The sequence below is a fragment of the Pristiophorus japonicus genome, chromosome 2 (assembly GCF_044704955.1).
Source record: "Pristiophorus japonicus isolate sPriJap1 chromosome 2, sPriJap1.hap1, whole genome shotgun sequence".
NCBI classification, from domain to species: Eukaryota; Metazoa; Chordata; class Chondrichthyes; family Pristiophoridae; genus Pristiophorus; species Pristiophorus japonicus.
Genome location: NC_091978.1, coordinates 10,438,829 through 10,461,346, shown reverse-complemented (window position 1 = coordinate 10,461,346; position 22,518 = coordinate 10,438,829). Strand labels below are relative to the sequence as shown.

Here is a 22,518-nt window from a genome sequence, read left to right as displayed (position 1 = left end):
TGTGATTCTCTCTCTCTCTCTCCCTCCCTCCCCCACTCTGTGATTCTCTCTCTCTCCCTCCATCCCCAGTCTGTGTTTCTCTCTCTCTCTCTCCCTCCCTCCGTCTGTGTTTCTCTCTCTCTCTCTCTCACCCTCTCCGTCTGTTTCTCTCTCTCTCTCTCTCTCTCTCCCTCCCCGAGTCTGTGTTTCTCTCTCGCTCTCCCTTCCTCCCCCAGTCTGTGTTTCTCTCTCTCTCCCTCCCCCAGTCTGTGTTTCTCTCTCTCTCTCTCTCCCTCCGCCAGTCTGTGTTTCTCTCTCTCTCTCTCCCTCCATCCCCAGTCTGTGTTTCTCTCTCTCTCTCTCCCTCCCTCCGTCTGTGTTTCTCTCTCTCCCTCCCTCCCTCCCCCAGTCTGTGTTTCTCTCTCCCTCCCCCAGTCTGTGTTTCTCTCTCTCTCTCCCTCCCTCCCCCAGTCTGTGTTTCTCTCTCCCTCCCCCAGTCTGTGTTTCTCCCTCCCTCCCCCAGTCTGTGTTTCTCTCTCTCTCTCTCCCTCCCCCAGTCTGTGTGTGTGTGTCTCTCTCTCTCCCTCCCTCATTGTGTGTGTGTTTCTCTCTCTCTCTCCCTCCCCCAGTCTGTGTTTCTCTCTCTCTCTCTCCCTCCCCCAGTCTGTGTTTCTCTCCCTATCTCTCTCCCTCCCCCAGTCTGTGTTTCTCGCTCTCCCTCCCTCCCCTTGTCTGTGTTTCTCTCTCTCTCTCTCTCCCTCCCCCAGTCAGTCTTTCTCTCTCTCTCTCCCTCCCCCAGTCTGTGTTTCTCTCTCTATCTCTCTCCCTCCCCCAGTCTGTGTTTCTCGCTCTCTCTCCCTCCCTCAGTCTGTGTTTCTCTCTCTCTCTCTCTCTCTCTCTCTCCCCCAGTCTGTGTTTCTCTCTCTCTCTCCCTCCCCCAGTCTGTGTTTCTCTCTCTCTCCCTCCCTCCCCCAGTCTGTGTTTCTTTCTTTCTCTCTCTCTCTCTCTCCCTCCCTCCCCAGTCTGTGTTTCTCTCTCTCTCTCTCTTTCTCCCTCCCTCCCCCAATCTGTGTTTCTCTCTCTCTCTCCCTCCCTCCCTCCCCCAGTCTGTGTTTCTCTCTCTCTCTCTCTCCCCCATTCTGTGTTTCTCTCTCTCTCTCCCTCCCTCTCCCTCCATCCCCCAGTCTGTGTTTCTCTCTCTCTCTCCCTCCCTCCCCCAGTCTGTGTTTCTCTCTCTCTCCCTCCCTCCCCCAGTCTGTGTTTCTCTCTCTCTCCCTCCCTCCCCCAGTCTGTGTTTCTTTCTCTCTCTCTCTCTCTCTCCCCCTCCCTCCCCCAGTCTGTGTTTCTCTCTCTCTCGCTCTCCCTCCCTCCCCCAGTCTGTGTTTCTCTCTCTCTCCCTCCCTCAGTCTGTGTTTCTCTCTCTCTCTCTCTCTCCCTCCCTCCGTCTGTGTGTTTCTCTCTCCCTCCCTCCCTCCCTCCCCCAGTCTGTGTATCTCTCTCTCTCTCTCTCCCTCCCTCGCCCAGTCTGTGTTTCTCTCTCTCTCTCCCTCCCTCCCCCAGTCCGTGTTTCTCTCTCTCTCTCTCTCTCTCTCCCTCCGCCAGTCTGTGTTTCTCTCTCTCCCTCCCTCCCCCAGTCTGTGTTTCTCTCTCTCCCTCCCCCAGTCTGTGTTTCTTTCTCTCTCTCTCTCTCTCTCTCCCTCCCCCAGTCTGTGTTTCTCTCTCTCTCCCTCCCTCCCCCAGTCTGTGTTTCTCTCTCTCTCTCCCTCTCTTCCTCCCTCCCCCAGTCTGTGTTTCTCTCTCACTCCCCCTCCCTCCCCCAGTCTGTTTCTCTCTCTCTCTCTTCCTCCCTCCCTCTGTGTTTCTCTCTCTCTCTCCCTCCCCCAGTCTGTGTTTCTCTCTCTCTCTCCCTCCCCCAGTCTGTGTTTCTCTCTCTCTCTCTCTCCGTCTGTGTTTCTCTCTCTCTCTCCCTCTCTCTCTCTCTCTCCCTTCCCCAGTCTGTCTCTCTCTCTCTCTCTCTCTCTCCCTCCCTCCCCCAGTCTGTGTTTCTCTCTCTCTCTCCCTCCCCCAGTCTGTGTTTCTCTCTCTCCCTCCCCCAGTCTGTGTTTCTTTTTCTCTCTCTCTCTCTCTCCCTCCCTCTCCCAGTCTGTGTTTCTCTCTCTCTCTCCCTCCCTCCCCCAGTCTGTGTTTCTCTCCCTCCCTCCCCCAGTCTGTGTTTCTCTCTCTCTCCCTCCCTCCCTCAGTCTGTGTTTCTCTCTCTCTCTCTCCCTCCCCCAGTCTGTGTTTCTCTCTCTCTCCCTCCCTCCCCCAGTCTGTGTTTCTCTCTCTCTCTCCCCCATTCTGTGTTTCTCTCTCTCTCTCTCTCCCTCCCTCTCCCAGTCCGTGTTTCTCTCTCTCTCTCTCTCCCTCCGCCAGTCTGTGTTTCTCTCTCTCCCTCCCTCCCCCAGTCTGTGTTTCTCTCTCTCTCTCCCTCCCCCAGTCTGTGTTTCTCTCTCTCCCTCCCCCAGTCTGTGTTTCTTTTTCTCTCTCTCTCTCTCTCTCCCTCTCCCAGTCTGTGTTTCTCTCTCTCTCTCCCTCCCTCCCCCAGTCTGTGTTTCTCTCCCTCCCTCCCCCAGTCTGTGTTTCTCTCTCTCTCCCTCCCTCAGTCTGTGTTTCTCTCTCTCCCTCCCTCCCCCAGTCTGTGTTTCTCTCTCTCCCTCCCCCAGTCTGTGTTTCTTTCTCTCTATCTCTCATTCCGCCAGTCTGTGTTTCTCTCTCTCCCTCTCTCCCCCAGTCTGTGTTTCTCTCTCTCTCTCTCCCTCCCTCCCCCAGTCTGTGTTTCTCTCTCTCTCCCTCCCTCCCCCAGTCTGTGTTTCTCTCTCTCTCTCCCTCCCAGTCTGTGTTTCTCTCTCTCTCTCTCCCTCCCCCAGTCTGTGTTTCTCTCTCTCTCTCTCTCTCCCTCCCTCCCCCAGTCTGTGTTTCTCTCTCTCTCTCCCCCTCCCTCCCGCAGTCTGTTTCTCTCTCTCTCTCTCTCTCTCTCTTCCTCCCTCCCTCCCTCCGTCTGTGTTTCTCTCTCCCTCCCTCCCTCCCCCAGTCAGTGTTTCTCTCTCTCTCTCTCCCTCCGCCAGTCTGTGTTTCTCTCTCTCCCTCCCCCAGTCTGTGTTTCTTTCTCTCTCTCTCTCTCTCCCTCCCCCAGTCTGTGTTTCTCTCTCTCTCCCTCCCCCAGTCTGTGTTTCTTTCTCTCTATCTCTCATTCCGCCAGTCTGTGTTTCTCTCTCTCCCTCTCTCCCCCAGTCTGTGTTTCTCTCTCTCTCTCTCCCTCCCTCCCCCAGTCTGTGTTTCTCTCTCTCTCTCTCCCTCCCTCCCCCAGTCTGTGTTTCTCTCTCTCTCCCTCCCTCCCCCAGTCTGTGTTTCTCTCTCTCTCTCCCTCCCAGTCTGTGTTTCTCTCTCTCTCTCCCTCTCTCTCCCTCCCCCAGTCTGTGTTTCTCTCTCTCTCTCTCTCTCCCTCCCCCAGTCTGTGTTTCTCTCTCTCTCTCCCCCTCCCTCCCGCAGTCTGTTTCTCTCTCTCTCTCTCTCTCTCTCTTCCTCCCTCCCTCCCTCCGTCTGTGTTTCTCTCTCCCTCCCTCCCTCCCCCAGTCAGTGTTTCTCTCTCTCTCTCTCCCTCCGCCAGTCTGTGTTTCTCTCTCTCCCTCCCCCAGTCTGTGTTTCTTTCTCTCTCTCTCTCTCTCCCTCCCCCAGTCTGTGTTTCTCTCTCTCTCCCTCCCCCAGTTTGTGTTTCTCTCTCTCTCTCTCTCTCTCTCTTTCTCTCTCCGTCTGTGTTTCTCTCTCTCTCTCCCTCTCCCTCCCCCAGTCTATCTCTCTCTCTCTCTCTCTCTCCCCCTCCCTCCCTCCCCCAGTCTGTGTTTCTCTCTCTCTCTATCCTTCTCCCTCCCTCCTCCAGTCTGTGTTTCTCTCTCTCTCTCTCCCTCCCCCAGTCTGTGTCTCTCTTCCCCTCCCTCCCTCCCGTCTGTGTTTCTCTCACTCTCCCTCCCTCCCTCCGTCTGTGTTTTTCTCTCTCTCTCTCTCCCTCCCTCCCCCAGTCTGTGTTTCTCTCTCTCCCTCCCCTAGTCTGTGTTTCTTTCTCTCTCTCTCTCTCTCCCTCCCCCAGTCTGTGTTTCTCTCTCCCTCCCTCCCTTCCCCAGTCTGTGTTTCTCTCTCTCTCTCTCCCCCAGTCTGTGTTTCTCTCTCTCTCTCTCCCACCCTCCCCCAGTCTGTGTTTCTCTCTCTCTCCCTCCCCCAGTCTGTGTTTCTCTCTCTCTCCCTCCCTCCCCCAGTCTGTGTTTCTCTCTCTCTCTCTCTCTCTCTCCCTCCCTCTGCCAGTCTGTGTTTCTCTCTCTCTCCCTCCCTCCCTCCATCAGTCTGTGTTTCTCTCTCTCTCCCTCCCTCCCCCAGTCTGTGTTTCTTTCTCTCTCTCTCTCCCTCCCTCCCTCCGTCTGTGTGTTTCTCTCTCTCTCTCTCCCCCTCCCTCCCCAGTCTGTGTTTCTCTCCCTCCCTCCCTCCCTCCGTCTGTGTTTCTCTCTCCCTCCCTCCCCCAGTCTGTGTTTCTCTCCCTCTCTCCCTCCGTCTGTGTTTTTCTCTCTCTCTCCCTCTCCCTCCCCAGTCTGTGTTTCTCTCTCTCTCCCTCCCTCCCCCAGTCTGTGTTTCTCTCTCTCTCTCTCCCTCCCTCCCCCAGTCTGTCTCTCCCCCCCTCCCCCCAGTCTGTGTCTCTCCCCGTCCCCCAGTCTCTCTCTCTCTCTCCCTCCCACCCCTAGTCTCTCACTCACTCACTCACTCCCCATTTTTCTCTCTCAGGACTCACGGAGTGGCGTGTTTGAGAATACCAGGGAGACAAGCGGGGCTCAGACAAACCACTTTGGTTGCAAGCTGTAATGTATTTGTTTGATGGGTCCGTTGCTTAAGAATTCATAGCAACACATTGCTGCTAAGAACTAATTGGTTTATTAACAACGGTTTAATAATCATACTACTGTAATGTGGTTGTGAGCCTGGTGGATGAACTGGTAACGTGTTGTGTTAAACCTTTGCTAATAAACCAACTAGTTCTTAAGAATTCATAGCAACACATTGCTATTAAGCAAAGAACCCATCAAGCAAATACATTACAAGTACACATTACCAGTTCATCCACTAGGCTCACAATTCATCGTGGATGACCCAGACCCAACTGGCTGGGGTTTTATTGAGTCTTGTGAACATCACGTGACTGGCTACGCCACTCACAACTCAACAGCTCTACAACTATTTTAAGTTGAACTTATAAATCAAGTGCCCCCTTATTAAAGGGGCACTAAAACCGACAAATAGACAAATTAAACTTTGGACATTAAACGGATCAAATTAAAATTTGGTTGCCGGGGGTGATGATGCACTCCAGTTCCTCTGGCGCCCACCTCTCGCGGAAGACCGCGAGCATACCGGTGGACACCGTGTGCTCCATCTCCAGGGTCACCCTGGCTCGGATGTAAACGTGGAAGAGAGGCAGGCAGTCAGGCTGAACGACCCCCTCGACCGCCCGCTGCCTGGACCGGTTAATGGCACCCTTGGCCATGCCCAGGAGCAGTCCTACGAGGAGGCCTTCCGACCTGCCCGCTCCCCTCCGCACAGGGTGCCCAAAGATCAGGAGCGTGGGACTGAAGTGCAACCAGAATTTAAGGAGCAGCCCCTTCAAATATTGGAACAAGGGCTGCAACCTCGCACATTCCACATATACATGGAACACGGACTTTTCCATATCGCAGAAATTGCAGGCGGCTTGGGAATCCGTGAATCGACTTAAAACCCGATTGCACGGGATTGCCGTGTGCAACACCCTCCAGGCCAAGTCCCCAATAAATAAAGGGAGGACTCCCGCGTAAAGGGCACTCCATTGGGGTCAACAGCTCTACAACTATTTTGTGTTGTATCAGTAATCAAGTGCCCCCTGATTAAATGGGGGGGGTAAACTCGAAAAACCTTTCAAGTGCGCACTTGTTTTTTTTTTGTTTTTCCACAGCTCTTCAACCTGTGAGCATACTCACAGGTGCATACTTTCATCATAGGCAGTCCATCGAAATCGAGGAAGACTTGCTTCCACTCTTAGAATGAGTCCTTAGGTGGCTGAACAGTCCAATACGAGAGCCACAGTCCCTGCCACAGGAGGGAGAGACAGTCGTTGAGGGCAAGGGAGGGTGGGACAGATTTACCGCACGCTCCTTCCGATGCCTGCGCTTGATTTCTGCATGCTCTCGGCGATGAGACTCGAAGTGCTCAGCACACTCCCGGATGCACTTCTTCCACTTAGGGCGGTCTTTGGCCAGGAACTCCCCGGTGTCGGTGAGGAAGTTGCACTTGATCGGAGAGGCTTTGAGGGTGTCCTTGTAATGTTTCCTCTGCCCACCTTTGGCTCGTTTGCCGTGAAGGAGTGCCGAGTAGAACATAAAAACTGACTGCAAAAGCTTCGATTGGTATGTGAAGAGAAAAAGATTAGTGAAAACAAACATAGGTCCCTTGCAGTCGGATTCAGGTGAATTTATAATGGGGAACAAAGAAATGGCAGACCAATTGAACAAATACTTTGGTTCTGTCTTCATGAAGGAAGACACAAATAACCTTCCGGAGGTACTAGGGGACTGAGGGTCTAGTGAGAAGGAGGAACTGAAGGATATCTTATTAGGCGGGAAATTGTGTTAGGGAAATTGATGGGATTGAAGGTCGATAAATCCCCGGGGCCTGATAGTCTGCATCCCAGAGTACTTAAGGAAGTGGCCCTAGAAATAGTGGATGCATTGGTGATCATTTTCCAACAGTCTATCGACTCTGGATCAGTTCCTATGGACTGGAGGGTAGCTAATGTAACACCACTTTTTAAAAAGGGAGGGAGAGAAAAAGCGGGTAATTATAGATCGGTTAGCCTGACATCAGTGGTGGGGAAAATGTTGGAATCAATTATTAAGGATGAAATAGCAGCGCATTTGGAAAGCAGTGACAGGATCGGTCCAAATCAGCATGGATTTATGAAGGAGAAATCATGCTCGACAACTCTTCTGGAATTTCTTGAGGATGTAACCAGTAGAGTGGACAAGGGAGAACCAGTGGATGTGTTGAAGTTGGACTTTCAAAAGGCTTTTGACAAGGTCCCACACAAGAGATTGGTGTGCAAAATCAAAGCACATGGTATTGGGGGTAATATACTGACGTGGATAAGGAACTGGTTGGCAAACAGGAAGCAGAGAGTCAGGATAAATGGGTCCTTTTCAGAATGGCAGGCAGTGACTAGTGGAGTGCCACAGGGCTCAGTGCTGGGACCCCAGCTCTTTACAATATACATCAATGATTTGGATGAAGGAATTGAGTGTAATATCGCCAAGTTTGCAGATGACACAAAACTGGGTGGCGGTGTGAACTGTGAGGGGGACGTTAGGAGGCTGCAGGGTGACTTGGACAGGTTAGGTGAGTGGGCAAATGCATGGCAGATGCAGTATAATGTGGACAAATGTGAGGTTATTCACTTTGGGGGCAAAAACGCGAAGACAGAATATTATCTGAATGGCGGCAGATTAGGAAAAGGCAAGATGCAACGAGACCTGGGTGTCATGGTTCATCAGTCATTGAAAGTACAGCAGGTACAGCAGGCGGTGAAGAAGGCAAATGGTATGTTGGCTTTCATAGCTAGGGGATTTGAGTATAGGAGCAGGGAGGTCTTACTGCAGTTGTACAGGGCCTTAGTGAGGCCTCACCTGGAATACTGTGTGTGTTCAGTTTTGGTCTCCTAATCTGAGGAAGGACGTTCTTGCTATTGAGGGAGTGCAGCGAAGGTTCACCAGACTGATTCCCAGGATGGCAGGACTGACATATGAGGAGAGACTGGAACAACTGGGCCTTTATACATTGGAGTTTAGAAGGATGAGAGGGGATCTCATAGAAACATATAAGATTCTGACGGGACGGGACAGGTTAGATGCGGGTAGAATGTTCCCGATGTTGGGGAAGTCCAGAACCAGGGGACACAGTCTTAGGATAAGGGGTAGGCCATTTAGGACCGAGATGAGGAGAAACTTCTTCACTCAGAGAGTTGTTAACCTGTGAAATTCCCTGCCGCAGAGAGTTGTTGATGCCAGTTCATTGGATATATTCAAGAGGGAGTTAGATATGGCCCTTACGGCTAAGGGGATCAAGGGGTAATGGAGAGAAAGCAGGAAAGGGATACTGAGGGGAATTATCAGCCATGATAATATTGAATGGTGGTGCAGGGTCGAAGGGCCGAATGGCCTACTCCTGCACGTATTTTCTATGTTTCTATGCTTGCTTTGGGAGTCTCGTGTCTGACATGCGAACAATGTGGCCTGCCCAGCGGAGCTGATCAAGTGTGGCTAGTAATACCCGCCCTCCTGTATGGCTCAGAGACATGGACCATGTACAGTAGACACCTCAAGTCGCTGGAGAAATACCACCAACGATGTCTCCGCAAGATCTACAAATCCCCTGGGAGGACAGATGCAGCAACATTAGCGTCCTCAACCAGGCCAACATCCCCAGCATTGAAGCACTGCCCACACTTATCTGGAAATAACGAGATGGTCTCAGTAAAAGTGACCATGAAGCTGTCAGATTGTCATAAAATTCCATCTGGTTCGCCGATGTCCTTTCGGGAAGGAAATCTGCCGCCCTTACCCGGTCTGGGCCTATATATGGACTCCAGACCCACAGCAATGTGGTTGACTCTTAACTGCCCTCTGAAATGGCCTAGCGAGACACTCAGTCATACCAAACCTCTACTTCAGCAGTTCCAGGCGACGGCTCACACCATCTTCTCAAGGCCAACAGATGCCAGTCTCACCAGCGACGCCCATATCCCGAGAATGAAGGATTTAGATAAATAATCAAACTGTATAGTGCACTGGTCAGATCATACCTCGAGTATTGGGTCCTATTCTCGACACCTATATACAAGCGACAGACAATTTGCAAGGTTAGTTGCTAGTCTTGCGACATTGGAGTTACAGGGATTGGTCCCACTGTTTAATCTTGAAGTCGCTGGACTTAGAAGAATGAGAGGTGATCTCATTGAAACATACAAGATTCTGAAGGATTGACGGGGTAGATGCTGAGAAGTTGATTCACTCTGGCTGGGGAGTCTAGAACTAGGGGGCACAGTCTCAGGATAAGGGGTCGGCCATTTAGGACTGAGATGAGGAGGAATTTTTTCACTCAGAGGGTGGTGAATCTTTTGAATTCTCTGCCCCAGAGAGCTGTGGATGCTCAGTCGTTGGATATATTCAAGACTGAGATCGATAGATTTTTGGACTGTGGGGGGATCAAGGGATATAGAGATCGGGCGGGAAAGTGGAGTTGAGGTCAATGATCAGCCATGATCTTATTAAATGGGGGAGCAGGCCCAAGGGGCAATATGGTCCACTCCTGCTCCTATTTATTATATTCTTATGGAAACAGATCTTATAGTTATATACGATAGTAAACAATATGGAAAGGGTTAATCTGGAAAATTACTTGCAAGAGTAGGACCAGGGTCTGCAATTTCAAAGGTACATAGGAACTGGAGTAGACCATCCAGCCCCTCAAGCCTGTTCTACCATTCGATTAGATCATTAGCTCTGAAATCAGACATGAAGCAATTGAAAGAAAGGAAAGACCTGCATTTATATAGCACCTTTCACGATCTACATCCCAAAAGTGCTTTGCGCCAATAAAGTACTTTTGAAGTGTGGTCAATGTAAGAAACGCGGCAGCCAATTTGCGCACAGCAAAGTCCCACAAACAGCAATGAGGTAACGACCAGATAATCAGTTTGTGATTTTGCTTGGGGGAATAAACATTGGTCAGGACACTGGGGAGAACTCCCCTGCTCTTCTTCAAATAGTGCCGTATGATCTTTTACGTCCACCTGAGAGCGCAGACGGGGCCTCGGTTTAACGTTTCATTCGAAAGACGGCACCTCTGACAGTGCAGCACTCCCTCAGCACTGCACTGGGAGTATCAGCATGGCCAAAGACCGCCCTAAGTGGAGGAAGTGCATCCGGGAGGGCGCTGAGCACCTCGAGTCTCATCACCGAGAGCATGCAGAAAGCAAACGCAGGCAGAAGGAGCGTGCGGCAAACCAGTCCCACCCTCCCTTTCCTCCAACCACTATCTGTCCCACCTGTAACAGAGACTGTAATTCTCGTATTGGACTGTTCAGTCACCTTTTTTTTCCCCAAAAGTGTCAGGGTATTGGTGAGGCCACACCTAGAGTACTGCGTAAGTTTTGGTCTCCGTATTTAAAGAAGGATATACTGTACTTGCATTGGAGGCTGTTCAGAGAAGGTTCACTAGGTTGATTCTGGAGATGAGGGAGTTGACTTATGAGGATAGGTTGAGTAGGTTGGGCCGATACATATTGGAGTTCAGAAGAATGAGAGGTGATTTTATTGACACTTATAAGATAATGAGCGGGCTTGACAAGGTGGATGCAGAGAGGATATTTCCACTCACAGGGGAAACTAAAACTAGGGGACATAGTCTCAGAATAAGGGGCCGCCCATTTAAAACTGAGATGAGGAGAAATTTCTTCTCTCAGAGGGGTGTAAATCTGTGGAATTCTCTACCTTAGGAAGCTGTGGAGGCTGGGTCATTGAATATATTTAAGGTGGAGATAGACGGATTTTTGAGCGATAAGGGAGTGAAGGATTATGGGGAGCGGGCAGGGAAGTGGAGTTGAGTCCATGATCAGATCAGCCATGATCTTGAATGGTGGAGCAGGCCCGATGGGCCAAATGGCCTACTCCTATTTCCTATGAGTACCGCATGAGTCAACTCACCTGGGAGTCTGGGAGTCTGGGTTCGGTCATGGTTTAAGTTTCAGAGACGACAATGTACCAATTAGATAGAACAGGCTGGGCTGGGGCTATCGCTGAAGACAAGTCCCAGTGACTCAACTCTTAGCTATTGCTTATTGTTTCGAGGTGATCTTCAATGAACATCCAACACTAACCTTAAAATGAAGCACACATGCCCTCCAGGCAAGGCTGGAGATTGCAGAGAGAGAGAGAGGGAGTGAGGTGCTTTTGTCTTGCAATGGGATTTAGGTTTATGGACATTTTTCTCCCACATACATAGAATTTTTTTTTTTTTACAGCACGGAAGGAGGCCATTCGGCCCATCGTGTCTGCACCGGCCGACAAAGAGTTATCCAGCCTAATCCCACTTTCCAGCTCTTGGTCCGTAGCCCTGTAGGTTACGGCACTTCAAGTGCACATCCAAGTACTTTTTCAATACAATGAGGGTTTCTGCCTCTACCACCCTTTCAGGCAGAGAGTTCCAGACCCCCACCATCCTCTCAAATCCCCTCTAAACCTCCTACCAATTACTTTAAATCTACGTGTAATAAAGAAGTGCGGGTCTTCACCGGGACCAGGAACTGCATGGTAAAACCCAGCCATTCCACCAACACACAAGTAGCTAGGACACAGTGTGTGTGTGTATGTGTGTGAAACGTTGGTGTTTGTAAAGACAGTCAGCATAACGTCTGCAATGTCCAAGTGATGTCACCAAATTACCCGACTCATCAACAACTTGCACATTCCATTTAAACATGGAAAAGCTAGTATCAGTACCAGTAATGGTGACCATGGAACTCTCGGATTGTTGTAAAAACCCATCTGGTTCACTAATGTCCTTTAGTGAAGGAAATCTGTCGCCCTTACCCGGTCTGGGACTATATGTGACTCCAGACCTACAGCAATGATTGACTCTTAACTGCTCTCTGCAAGCCACTCACTTGCCAGAAGGTTGTGGGTTCGAGTCCCACTCCAGGGACTTGAGCACATAAATCTAGGCTGACACTCCCAGTGCAGTGCTGAGGGAGTGCTGCACTGTCGGAGCTGCCATCGTTTGGATGAGTGGGACTTGAACCCACAACCTTGTGACTCAGAGGCGAGGGTGCTACCCACTGAGCCACGGCTGACAATTCAAGACTCAGCTCATATAACGAAGGCCATGCTGCATCATCAGAGACACCATCCCATCCCAAAGCGAGGTCCTGTCTGCTTTTTCCCCAGAGCACTATACAACAGAGGATGGAGCCCTGGCCAACAATCCCCCTGCAAGCAACAACACCCAATCATCATCATAGGCAGTCCCTCGAAATCGAGGAAGACTTGCTTCCACTCTAAAAGTGAGTTCTTAGGTGACTGAACAGTCCAATACAGGAATTACAGTCTCTATCAGAGGTGGGACAGACAGTGGTTGAAGGAAAGGGTGGGTGGAGAGTCTGGTTTGCCGCACGCTCCTTCCGCTGCCTGCGCTTGTTTTCTGCATGCTCTCGGCGATGAGACTCGAGGTGCTCAGCGCCCTCCCGGATGCACTTCCTCCACTTAGGGCGGTCTTTGGCCAGGGACTCCCAGGTGTCGTTGGGGATGTTGCACTTTATCAGGGAGGCTTTGAGGGTGTCCTTGAAACGTTTCCTCTGCCCACCTGAAGCTCGCTTGCCGGTGTAGGAGTTCCAAGTAGAGCGCTTGCTTTGGTGCAGATTAACTGGCCATTCATCTCATTACTGTCAGCGGCATCGTGCTGTGCTTTTATAGGGCCGCCACGTTTGGATACAGACACGTTTTTCCACAGTAATTACTTCCAAGTGAAGCACTTGGCGATCACAGAATCTTACAGCACAGAAGTGGTCAATCAGCCCATCGTGCCTGTGTCGGCTCTTTGAAAGAGCTGACAAATTAGTCCCACTCCCCCTGCTCTATGTATACAGCCCTGGAATATTCTCCTTTTCAAAAAGAATTCTATTTGGTGTCCTGCGTTCAACCAACACCCGCTTAATTGATCATCTCGTGCTCCTCGTGGAACCACTTTGATCGATTGTGTGGTATCAACTTTAAACATTTTGCATTTCCATAGAATTTGAAGGGCTGTGGGGAAAAGGCAAGGGCATGGTAAAAATGTGATAGCTCTTTCAAAGGCCTTCTGTGCTGTGCTGTTCTCAGACTCCATGACAGCACAGAGCTGGGCGATGGAAGGCCACTTCCCCGCAATTCTCTCCTTTTCAAGTATATATCCAATGGTGCCTCGGCCAACATTCGCCCCCCGCCACCCCAAACAATCAACATCAACAAAACTAATGATCTGGTTATTCACCGCAGTGGAGTTTGTGGTTGCAAATTGGCAGTTGCCACGTACTACCCTGCGTAAACGAGAGGCGATCCAAAATTCGGCTAACTCGCACCAAGTCCCGCTCACCCATCAACCCCTGTGCTCGCTGACCTACATTGGCTCCCAGTTAAGCAAAGTCTTGATTTCAAAATTCTCATCCTTATTTTCAAATCCCTCCATGGCCTTGCCCCTCCCTATCTCTAATCTCCTCCAGCCCCACAACTCCCCCTACCAACCCCCTCCCCCCCCACAATGTCTGCGCTCCTCTAATTCTGCCCTCTTGAGCATCTCTGCTCAACCATCGGTGGCCGTGCCTTTTGTTGCCTAGGCCCCAAGCTCTGGAAATCCCTGCCTAAACCTCTCACCCTTTCTACCTCTCTTTCCTCCAGAGGACGCTCCTTAAAACATACACAGAAACATAGAAAATAACTGCAGGAGCAGGCCATTCGGCCCTTCGAGCCTGCACCACCATTCAATATGATCATGCAACTTCAGTACCCCATTCCTGCTTTCTCTCCATACCCCTTGATCCCTTTAGCCGTAAGGGCCACATCTAACTCCCTTTTGAATACATCTAACGAACTGGCATCAATAACCTTCTGTGATAGAGAATTCCATAGGTTCACAATTCTCTGAGTTTCTCCTCAAAACGGTCCTAAATGGCTTACCCCTTATCCTTAGACTGTGCCCCCTGGTTCTGGACTTCCCCAACATCGGGAACATTCTTCCTGCATCTAACCTGTCCAATCCCATCAAAATTTTATATGTTTCTATGAGATCCCCTCTCATTCTTCTAAATTCCAGTGACTATAAGCCCAGTCGATCCAGTCTCTCCTCATATGTCAGTCCTGCCATCCCGGGAATCAGTCTGGTGAACCTTCGCTGCACTCCCTCAATAGCAAGAACGTCCTTCCTCAGATTAGGTGACCAAAACTGAACAAGGCCCTGTACAACTGCAGTGAGACCTTTTGACCCGTGCTAATTTCTACTTACCTGGCCTGGTGTCAATTTTTTTAATCTCGTAATACTCCTGTGAAGCGCCTTGGGACATTTCACTACGGTAAAGATGCAAGTTGCCTACATATCAGTGACTTTTGAGGTGCTTTGGGACATCCTAAGGACATGAAAGACACGAACTGTCCAGGCTTATGTGTAGAATGGTCAGTTGGATGAGTGATGGAGCTGTGTCCCATCATTAGTCAGTGACTTCAGTTAAAGGGGGCAGAAAATTGGGAAGGAAAGAACAAAAAAGAGAACAGTCTGTACACAGTTCCACCCACACAGGGGAAGTGGTTACAGTATAAATAAAATTAAACAAATGGAGGAAACAGTGTGGGCGTCTGGTAAAATCATCCATGATCAATGCAACACTGGGGCAACTGGTCACTGCACTGAAAGAAAGAACTTGCATTTATGTCTGAGGCTGAACCACACTGTTCGCAATCTGGGTATCATATTTGACCACATAGCCTCAGCATAACCAAGACCACCTATTTCCACCTCCGTAACATCGCCCGTCTCCGCCCTTGCCTCAGCTCTCATCCATGCCTTTGTTGCCTCGAGACTTGACTATTCCAACGCACGCCTGGCTGGCCTCCCACATGCTACCCTATGTAATGCTGGGGATGTTGGCCTGGTCGAAAACACTGACGTTGGTGCGTCTATCCTCCCAGGGGATTTGCAGGATCTTGTGAAGACATCGTTGGTGGTATTTCTCCAGCGATTTGAGGTGTCTGCTGTATATGGTCCATGTCTCTGAGCCATACAGGAGGGCGGACACGCGGGTGCACACACACACTGTTGTTGTTGTTGTTGTTGTTTTAGGTTGTTGTTTATATAGCACCTGTCACGACCTGAACATCCGAAAGCGCTTTACAGCCAATGAAGTAGCTTTAAAGTGTCGTCACTGTTGTAATTTGCAAACGCGGCAGCCAATTTTCGCACAGCAAGCTCACGTAAACTGCAGTGCGATAATGACCAGATCATCGGTTTTAGTGAAGTTGGGCGAGGTATAAATCTTGGCCCAGAACACCGGGGTGAACTCTTCGAAATAGTGGCCGTGGGATATTTTCCGTCCACCAGAGAGGTCAGACAAGGCCTCGATTTAATGTCTCATCCGAATGACGGTACCTCCGACCGTGCAGCACTCCCTCAGGTCGTGTAGTGGCAGCATCAGCCTGGATTTTGTGATGGTCTCTGGAGCGGGGCTTGAAACCACGACCCGCTGACGCCTTGCAGCTCAGAGGTTAGTTTGTTACAATAGAGAAACTGCATGAAGAGGAAATCATCTGGGGAGAAACTACCACGGGCAAAGCCACAGATACTCGGTTATCAAAAATAAGGAGTGGATCTTAAAAAGGATCCCATAGCACTATTCGAAGTTCTCCTGGTGACATAGGCAACTTTCATCCCTCAACCAGCACCAGCACAATCTGATCAACTGCTCTTTCATTTTTACTTTGGTTTATAGATTGGTTCAGAGGGATTTGGGTGTCCCTTGTGCAAGGAACACAGAAAGCGAGCATGCAGGTACAGCAAATGGCATGTTGTCCTTTATTGTCAGGGGGTTGCTGTATCAGAGTCTTGCTACAGGGCCTTGGTGAGACCAGACCTGGAGTACTGTGCACAGTTTTTGTCCCCATACCCAAGGATATATTTGCCTTAGAGGGAGTGCAACAAACGTTCAATAGATTGATTCCTGGGATGAGAGGGTTGTCCTACGAGGAGAAATTGATTAGAATGGGGCCTATATACTCTGGAGTTTAGAAGAATGAGAGGTGATCTCATTGAAACATACAAGGTTCTGAGGGGGATTGACAGGATAGATGCTGAGAGGTTGTTTCTCCTGGGATGATGCTATGCACAGATTACTTATAGGGTCTGCCCACGTAACAGTTACTGCATTTTAAAGTACCTCACCGAGTGAGGTGTTTTGAGATATTGCAACGCACTTAAGGTGCTAGAAAAGTACAGGTGTCGTTAAAAACAGAAGACCGATCTCGGGGTACTGATGCTTCAGTGACTAAAGCTGTAAAAAAACAAACAGCTATCCAATTGCTGGGGTTCATTTCTGGAGGGATAGAATTAAACAGCAAGGAAGTTATGCTGAACCTGTATCGATCCCTGGTGTGACCACACTTGGAGTGCTGTGCCCAGTTATGGTCTCCATATTATAAAAAAAAAGATATATACAGGCACTGGAGAAACTGCAGAAAAGATTCAGAAGATCGGAACGATTCACCTTCTCAAACTGCCATGGTGGGATTTGAACTCTCATTCTCTGGATTATTGGACTGTCGGAGGTGCCGTCTTTGGGATGAGACGTTAAACCGAGACCCCGTTTGCTCTCTCAGGGTGGCCCAGAATTGAACACAATACTCCAGCTCAGGCCTAACCAGTGTTTTGTAAAGGTTTAGCATAACTTCCTTACTTTTGTACTCTATCCCAGGTTGAACCTCCCTTATCCGGAACTCTTGGGACCTGGCCTGTTCCGGATAAGGGATTTTTCCGGACGAGGGGGTGGTCACGTGTAAATTGGATGGTTCAGGTACTGAGCAAGGGGATATCGGGGCTGACTGGCTTGGGGCTGGGAGTGTGGCAGAGAGATCGGGTGGGGGAGGGGGGGGGTGGTGGCAAGGCGATGGATCGCGGGGTCAGGCCAGCGATTGCGGGAGTCGGCAGCGAGGAATGACTTCAATTTGTTCGTATCGGAGTTCTATGCATGCGCCACCCGGTGGCCGGGAATGGTTCTGGAAGAGGGTGGTTCCGGATAAGGGAGTTCTGGATAAGGGAGGTTCAACCTGTATTCTATTAATAAAACCAAGGATCCATGTGTTTTTCTTAAAAACAGTCTTCTTAACTTGTCCTGCCACCTTCAAAGATTTGTGTACATACACCCCCAGGTCTCTCTGTTCCTGCAACCTACTCAGTCTCCACAGCAGCCCCCTCATCTTCGACAGGAAAAATAAAATGTGTCGACTCGGCCTGTATTCACTAGAGTTTAGAAGAATGAGAGGGGATCTCATTGAAACGTATAAAATTCTGACTGGGTTGGACAGACTGGATGCGGGGAGAATGTTTCCCCGGGCTGGGAAGTCTCGAACAAGGGATCACAGTCTCAGGATACGAGGCAGGAAATTTAAGACCGAGATGAGGAGAGATTTTCTCACTCAGAGGGTGGTGAACCTGTGGAATTCTTTACCACAGAAGGCTGTGGAGGTCCAAGTCTCTGAATATATTTAAGAGGGAGATAGATAAGATTTCTAGACACAAAAGACATCAAGGGGTATGGGGAAAAAGCGAGAATATGGTGTTGAGATAGAGAATCAGCCATGATCATATTGAATGGTGGTGCAGGCTCGAAGGGCCGAATGGCCTACTCCTGCACCTATTTTCTATGGTTCTATGTTTCTAAAAGACTAGACTAGAACCTATATTTTCTGGTCACTGTCAAACAAATTTGTTAAATAGTAAATGAACAAGGTTGTTCTCTTTGAAGCAGGGAAGGCCAAGAGGCGTTTAAAATCATGAAGGGTTTAGCTCGAGTAAATAAAGAGAAATGGTTTCCAATGGCTGAAGGGTCGATTAACCAGAGGAGGCAGATTTAAGGCGATTGGCAGAAGAACCAAAGGCGACAACGAGGAAAAACATTTTGTACGCAACGAGTGGTTAGGATTTGGAATTCACTGTCTAATACAGATTCAATAGTCACCTTCAAAAAGAAATTGGATAAATACTTGAAGGAGAAAAAATGGCACGATATGGGGAACGAGCGGGGGGAGTGGGACTAACTGGGTGGCTCTTCGATAGAGCCAGCGCAGACTCGATGGGCCGAATGGCCTCCTTCCGTGCTGTACTAGTCTTTGCTTCTATGAATAAGCAGAAGCTTCTACAGTAGTTATGCTTTGTTAACTCCCCAAAAACAAGAACTAATAAATAACTTGTGATTTTTTAAGGTGTCAGGCATGGCTCAGTGGTTAGCACCCTCCTGCCTCTGAATTGCAAGGTTGTGGGTTCAAATCCTACTCCAGAAACTTTAGCACAAAATTTAGGCTGACATTACTGAGGGAGTGTGGCACTGGTGGAGGTGCCGTCTCTCAGATGAGATGCTAAACTGAGTCTGCCCTCTCAGGTGGACGTGAAAGATCCCATGGCACGATGCAAAGAAGAGCAGGGGCCTTATCCCCGGTGTACTGCCCAATATTGGTCACTCATTATCTGGTCAATTATCTCATCGCTGTTTGTGGGAGCTTGCTGTGCGCAAATTGACTGCTGCGTTTCCCACATTACAACAGTGACTACACTTCAAAAAGTACTTCATTGGCTGTGAAGCGCTTTGGTGCATCCTGAGGTCGTGAAAGACGCTACATAATTGTAAGTACTTTGTTTTATCATCCATCTTCATCATCATCATTGTCGGCAGTCCCACGGAATCGAGGAAGACTTGCTTCCACTCGAAAAGTGAGTTCTCAGGTGACTGTACAGTCCAATACGGGAATTACAGTCTCTGTCACAGGTGGGACAGACAGTGGTTGAGGGAAAGGGTGAGTGGGACAGGTTTGCCGCTCCTTCCGCTGCCTGCACTTGATTTCTGCATGCTCTCGGCGACGAGACTCGAGGTGCTCAGCGCCCTCCCGGATACTCTTCCTCCACTTCGGGCATGGCAAGCGAGCCCCAGGTGGGCAGAGGAAACATTTCAAGGACCCATCTTTCTTAACTAATACTTCTCAGATGGTGCAGGTAGGACTATTCAAGGCTTTCAGATAAAGCTCATTGATTTGAAAATTAAATGCTAACCAATTGGCCTAAAACTGTTCAAACGGTGCTGCCAATCAGATGCCTCGGAACAAATAACATGCATGTCTTGTGTTTGAACCGAGTAGCTTGGCTTCGCCCTCAAGCAAACTGCTGGCTAGTTATTGGAGCACTGCTCGGAATTGAGCTGGGACACGATTTCACTGAGGGCGTACATCTACATTTTAAACGTTTTCAAACAGTCATCCAAACCCATCTGAAATTGTGAAAAGAACATTTCACAAGTTTTTTTTTCCGCTTGTTCACAGGATGTGGGTGTCACTGGCAAGGCCAGCATTTGTTGCCCATCCCTAATTGCCCTCAAGATGAAGAGATGCCATTTCAGAGGGCAGTTAAGTGTCAACCACATTGCTGTGGGTCTGGAGTCACATATAGGCCCAGACCGGGTAAAGGCGGCAGATTTCCTTCCCTAAAAAGGACATTAGTGAACCAGATGGGTTTTTACGATAATCCGGCAGTGTAAATGGTCACCATTACTGATACTAGCTGGGTTTTTTTTTAATTACAGATTTATTTAATTAACTGAATTTAAATTCCCCAGCTGCCATGGTGGGATTTGAACTCATGTCTCTGGATCACCAGTCCAGGCCTCTGGATTACTGGTCCCGTAACCGTAACATAACCACTATGCTATCGTACCCAACAAGTCACTTTGGACTTTGAAATTAGCTCCATCATAAACTCTTAAGAAAATGATTTGAAGTTTCCCCGAGGGGAAAATCGCAGAGATAACTTACAAGGAAAAATGACTTAAAAGGTTGTTTCTGACTCTTGAAGGTGAACAAGCCCAAGAGTGGAGCCTCCACTACTCAACCTCAACCAGTCACCTTCCGCCCAAGTCATGTTCATGCTCACACCAACAATAAATGGGATGCTTCCTCAGCTCTGCCTAAAAAGGGAAAATGTGCAGGGCTATGGGGCTATGGGGGGGGGGGGGGGGACTCATTTGACAGCTCTTTCAAAGAACCATCACAGACACGATGGGCTGAATGGCCTCCTTCTGTGCTATATGATATGAACTTAAAAAATAGAAATGACTTGCATTTGTACAGTGCCTTTCAAAACCTCAGGCCATCCCAAAGTGCTTTACAGCCAATAAGGTACTTTTTGAAGTGTGGTCAGTTATAATGTGGGAAAGGCAGCAGCCAATTTGTGCACAGCAAGCTCCCAGCAATGTGATAAAGACCAGATCTTCTGTTTCTTTTCCATTCATGGGATGTGGGCGTCGCTGGCAAGGCCGGCATTTATTGCCCATCCCCAATTGCCCCTTGAGAAGGTGGTGGTGAGCCGCCTTCTTGAGCCGCTGCAGTCCGTGGGATGAAGGTGCTCCCACAGTGCTGTTAGGGAGGGAGTTCCAGGAATTTGATCCAGCCAAGATGAAGGAACGGCCGATATATTTCCAAGTCGGGATGGTGTGTGACTTGGAGGGGAACGTGGAGGTGGTGGTGTTCCCATGCGCCTGTTGCCCTTGTCCTTCTAGGTGGTAGAGGTCGTGGGTTTGGGAGGTGCTGCCGAAGAAGCCTTGGCGAGTTGCTGCAGTGCATCTTGTAGATGGTACACACTGCAGCCACAGTCATCATCATCTTAGGGTCCCTCGAAGCGAGGATGACTTGCTTCTATGCCAAAAAGGGATGAGTTCACAGGTATTTCAATGAAGGACCTAATATTCCAGATCCCGAACTACATGTTGAAGAGTGGAAGATGCCTGTGCGTGGATTTTTTTTTAAACGTGTGGTGGCCGTTGCACACAGGTTTGTCAGAGCTCGGTCTTGGACCAGTGGCAAGGATTACCCAAGACCACTGGAGACCAGCTCTGCTGCACGGACCTAGTGCGCACACATATCGCAGTGTGGGCTGGGCCCGTGCTGCCCCTGGGCCCTCGTCTCGAGCTCCGAACTCACGCCTCTCCTGGATCGCGGTCACTTCCCTCTACAGACTCTTGCCGCTCCTTCGCCCCTCCTGCTGTACCTGCCCGCACTGCAATCAGCGTCCTGGCTTCGCTGTAATGGCCCCGGCCTGCTGATGGTCTTGCAGGCCGGGACTGCAACGATTTCCGGGCCATGTGCGCCAGTGGTGGAGGGAGTGAATGTTTAAAAAATATATATATATATATATATATGGAACGCTTCACGAATTTGCATGTCATCCTTGCCCAGGGGCCATGCTAATAATCTGTGTGTCATTCCAAATTTGATATATGTGCTGCCGAAACGAGCCCAATTGGTTCACTAATAGGGACAGACGCCTGCTGTATGAACCCGGTCTGGGCTAATACGAGACTCCAGACCCACAGCACGGTGGCTGACTCTTAACTGCCCTCTGAGGTGTCTGAGCAAACCATTCCGTGGTATAAGGCAACTGGGGATGGGCAATACGTGTCGGCCGGTGACACAGACATCCAGAGAACGAGTTTTTTTTTAAATCATAAGACACATCTTTCTCCGGTCATCAGTGCAAGCAAATTTACTAATGTGCAGTGCATGCAAAGTTAACCTCGATCATCGCGCTGATCTATGGAACACTGCTTTTGATACAACCACACTTGCAAAGCTCGTGCATATCTTTCAAATTGAATCTTGCAACTGCAGTCATTTCTTGTATTGATGCAAATCGCAGACTCCATTTATTAAAAAATAAAAACAGGGGCATTAACCATTTTCCCCCTCGAGAGAACCACACAGCTTCCAAACGTGCAATTCCAGCGAATTTAATCGAGGAAATGGAAACAAAAAAAAACTTGCATCCAATTGTGAGGCATTGCCACACACACCCCCCCCACCCCCCACCCCCACACCACCCCACCCCACCCCCCCCACACCACCCCCCCAACCCCCACCCAACCACCCCCCCCAAACCCCCCCCCCACACCCCCCCCCAACCACCACCCCCCCCACCCCCCCCAACCCTCCCAACCCCCCCCCCCCAACCCTCCCAACCCCCCCCCACCCCCCCAACCCCCCCCCACCCTCCCAACCCCCCCCCACCCACCCCCCAACCCCCCCCCAACCACCCCCCCCACCCCCACCCCAACCACCCCCCCCCTCCCCCACCCCCCCCACCCCAACCACCCCCCCCCCTCCCCCACCCCCACCTCCTGCCCCGACAGCTCCTGACTGAAATACATGTCCAGAATAGGCAATGTCTTACTTCTTTCCTACATTACAACAATGACTACACTCCAAAAGTACTCCACTGGCTTGGAGATGTCTGGTGGGCATGAAAGGCACTACATAAATGCAAGTCTTTCTTATTTCTTTCTGTTAAAAAGCTCCAGCAATAAATAATAAACTTACTTGGGAACAGGATAGCCATTCAGCCCCTCGAGCCCGAGACACAAGAACAGGAATCATAGAAACTTAATGTCCCAGAAATCCCGGTCTCCATACGGAGTGTGTACGGGCCCGGGAAGGCATTGCAAAAGCCGGTTTTCCGATCGGTCAAGCTGGAGCTCGACAGATCCTCCGCATCTCGGGAGCGAGGACATTCGCACGGGCAAGATTGCGGGATTTATCTCGCCCAGCAAATGTCCTCAAAACTCTTGCGGCTGATAAAAGCAGATACATAGCTTACTTTTTTTTTAAA

General features: G+C 49.9%; 1 protein-coding gene and 1 non-coding gene across 2 annotated transcripts in view; both read right to left on the bottom strand.

Annotated features, from left to right (window-relative positions):
- The window catches only part of dok1b (docking protein 1b), a 109,442-nt gene that overhangs the window by 74,254 nt on the left and 12,670 nt on the right, over positions 1-22,518 (bottom strand). The window lies entirely within an intron of this gene.
- LOC139252724 (U6 spliceosomal RNA) lies at positions 21,048-21,154 on the bottom strand. The gene has a single exon (XR_011591520.1). It is a non-coding gene; the product is annotated as a U6 spliceosomal RNA (small nuclear RNA).